We start from the raw sequence: 3,662 nt of genomic DNA on the forward strand, positions 1-3,662 counted from the left end.
TGCTCCAGGAGATCTTAATGGATCCTCCAGGAGATGTTCTTTATGGACCCTCCATGAGGTGTTCTTCATGGAAGCTCCAGGAGATTCGTTCATGGATGCTCCAGGAGCTCTTGTTGTTCTTGGAAGCTCCAGGAGCTCATGTTCTTCATGGAAGCTCCAGGAGATCTTCATGATCCTCCAGGAGATGTTCTTCATGGATCCTCCATGAGGTGTTCTTCATGGAAGCTCCAGGAGATGCTCTCCAGGGATGCTCCAGGAGCTCGTGTTCTTGCTGGAACCTCCAGGAGATGTCCTGGTGGCCACCACCCCACCCCAGGAATGTCCAGGATGGATGAGCCGGTGGCCGCCTCGCTCCCCATCTCCTCACCCTGCGTCTCCTCCCACCCAGGTGGAGCTGGCGTCCATCCTCCGCTTCGTGGTGGACAACGAGGAGAGTCTCGAGGAGAACCTGGAGACGTTCCTGCAGAGGAAAGGTGAGAGACCTCCTCGTGCTGCCCCTCCACATTCTAGAAGGTCCTGAGGCCCTTCCAGGTTCTAGAAGGTCCTGAGGCCCCTCCAGGTTCTAGAAGGTCCTGAAGCCCCTCCAGGTTCTAGAAGGTCCTGAGGCCCCTCCAGGTTCTAGAAGGTCCTGAAGCCCCTCCAGGTTCTAGAAGGTCCTGAGGCCCCTCCAGGTTCTAGAAGGTCCTGAGGCCCCTCCAGGTTCTACAAGGTCTTGAAGCCCCTCCAGGTTCTAGAAGGTCCTGAAGCCCCTCCAGGTTCTAGAAGGTCCTGAGGCCCCTCCAGGTTCTAGAAGGTCCTGAGGCCCCTCCAGGTTCTAGAAGGTCCTGAAGCCCCTCCAGGTTCTAGAAGGTCCTGAGGCCCCTCCAGGCTCTAGAAGGTCCTGAGGCCCCTCCAGGTTCTAGAAGGTCCTGAAGCCCCTCCAGGTTCTAGAAGGTCCTGAGGCCCCTCCAGGTTCTAGAAGGTCCTGAGGCCCCTCCAGGTTCTAGAAGGTCCTGAAGCCCCTCCAGGTTCTAGAAGGTCCTGAAGCCCCTCCAGGTTCTAGAAGGTCCTGAAGCCCCTCCAGGTTCTAGAAGGTCCTGAGGCCCCTCCAGGTTCTAGAAAGTCCTGAAGCCCCTCCAGGTTCTAGAAGGTCCTGAAGCCCCTCCACGTTCTAGAAGGTCCTGAAGCCCCTCCAGGTTCTAGAAGGTCCTGAAGCCCCTCCAGGTTCTAGAAGGTCCTGAAGCCCCTCCAGGTTCTAGAAGGTCTCGAGGCCCCTCCAGGTTCTAGAAGGTCCTGAAGCCCCCGTGAGGCCCTGGCCTTGATGGCTCCATCCGACCTTCTTCTCCTCCGTCTTCTCCAGCTCCGGCTCCTTCGTCCAGCGGCAGCAGCTCCGAGGAGCCCTCCCCGATCCTCTCCCAGAAGCGCGAGGTCCGCTTCCTGGAGCTCCAGCGGGTGGCCTCCACCTCCAGCGCCAACAAGTAGGTCCTCAACCTCTTGCTTCCTCACGGTGGGGCTGCCGGAGAAGGTGGGAAGGCATCTAGGACCTCTTGGAGGGACCTGGAGGTGGAACCAGCCTCTGCTCCGGCTCCACGGAACCTTCTTTCCATCACGATGGAGCCTCCTTGGGTTCAACCTGCGGAGATGCCACCACCGAGACCTGGAATTAGGTTCTTCTGAGCTTCGATGCTCCTCGGAGGAGCTTCTGGGCTTCTCCTGCCTCGGGTGGGGTGGGAGGACCAAGTCCTGGTTGCTCTTGAGGAGGTTTTTTCCCCATCCAAGCAGCTCCGGGCGCGGTGGGATGGGTGGGAGACGCTTTTTTGTGGACCTCGTGGTGGGGTTGGACCTTCTGGAGGGCCTGGAAGGTGGGCGTTGACGCCAACGGGACGAGGAGAGAAGGTTTCCTGCTCCATCCATGGAGCACGGGATCTTCTCCAGAGCTTCTCTGGAGCTTCTCCTGGGCTTGGGGGAGGTGGAACCTTGAAGGGAATGGAGCTGTGAGGTCTTCTCCTGGGCAGCGTCTTCTCGGGGGCCCCGCGTCGCCGGTGGGGGACGTCCTGCAGACCCCCCAGTTCCAGCTGCGGCGCCTCAAGAAGCAGCTGCTGGTGGAGAGGGACAACCGGGACGAGCTGGAGGTGGAGCTGGCCGAGAGCCGCAAGGTCCTCGCCGAGAAGGGTCAGTCAGGGACCTCCTGGGGGCTTGGGGGGCTTCCTGGTGGGATCCGTTACCTCCTCAAGGTTCCTCCTGAGCTGGATCCATCCTGACCTCATCCCAAGGTCCATAACGACCTCATCCCAAGGTCCCTCCTGAGCTGGATCCATCCTGACCTCATCCCAAGGTCCACAACGACCTCATCCCATGGTTCTCCTTGAGCTGGATCCATCTTGACCTCATCCCAAGGTCCATAACGACCTCATCCCAAGGTCCCTGTAGAGCTGGATCCATCCTGACCTCATCCCAAGGTCCCTCCTGAGCTGGATCCATCCTGACCTCATCCCAAGGTCCATAACGACCTCATCCCATGGTTCTCCTTGAGCTGGATCCATCTTGACCTCATCCCAAGGTCCACGTTGAGCAGGATCTGTCCCTCCCTTCCCCTCAAACCTTTATTTTGATGGATCAGCTCCTCCCGTTGAGCGCAGGAGGCATCTCCGGGGGCTTCCAGAAGCCCTCACCGGGGGTTGTCTCCTCCTTCTCCTTCCGCAGAGGCTCAGATCTCGCTCCTGCAGCAGCGCGTCGACCGCTTGACTCTTCTCCAGGAGAACCAGAGCACGGAGCAGCCCGAAGCCACCGAGATGGAGGAGCTGAGGGAGAAGAACGAGAGGTAGCCCACCTCGGAGCTTCTCCCCGGCCTCCACCCCCGTGGTCTCTCCCACCCCCGAGGGCTCCGTGGGCTCCGTGTCTTCTCCAGGAAGACACCAAACGGGGTTGAGGAGAAACCTTCCGCACGTTCTCAGCTTCTCCAGGTCAAGGAGAAGGTGGTTTCCCCCTCGGATCGTGGGGTGGGTGGGAGGAGATGTTGGAAGTCCAACCTCCTGCTTGGAGGAGGCGGCTCCAAGGTCCATCCGAGGTCTCCTTAGATGTTTCCGGGGGTGTCTCCAGCCTTGGGGTCGTGGGTTGGCTCGGAAGGGGCCTCAAAGCCCATCGAGATCCGTGGGAAGAGGCACCTTCCAGGAGAAGCAGGGAGGACGTGGTCCTCCTGGGTTCGAGGTGAGGCCGCATCTCGAATCCTTCGCTCCAAGAAGGACCTCGAGGAGCTGGAGAACGTCCAGGAGAAGGAGACAGGGCTGGAGAACGAAGGTTGAGGAGCAGTTGAGGGACCTGGGGTTGAGCCTGGAGAAGAGGAGGTTGAGGAGGAACCTCCTCCCTCTCCAGAAAAGCCCTTGGGGGGAGGTGGGTTGGTGTCTTCTCCAAAGAAACACGGGATGGATGAGAAGAAACGGCCTCAAGCTGCTCCAGGGAAGGTTGAGCTTGGACCTTGGGAGAAGATCCATCATGGAAAAGGGTCCTGAAGCCCTGGGAGATGCCTCCTGGGGTGGTGGTGGCCTCTCCATCCCTGGTGGGCTCCAAACCCCACGTGGATGTGACCTTGGGGATGAGGTTTGGTGACCTCGGGGGGGCTGCGGGTTGACCTGGAGGAGCTTGGAGACCTTCCCACCAGCGGGTCTTCTCCTCCCAGCCTGACG

The sequence above is a fragment of the Phaenicophaeus curvirostris genome, unplaced genomic scaffold (assembly GCF_032191515.1).
Source record: "Phaenicophaeus curvirostris isolate KB17595 unplaced genomic scaffold, BPBGC_Pcur_1.0 scaffold_387, whole genome shotgun sequence".
Taxonomy (NCBI): domain Eukaryota; kingdom Metazoa; phylum Chordata; class Aves; order Cuculiformes; family Cuculidae; genus Phaenicophaeus; species Phaenicophaeus curvirostris.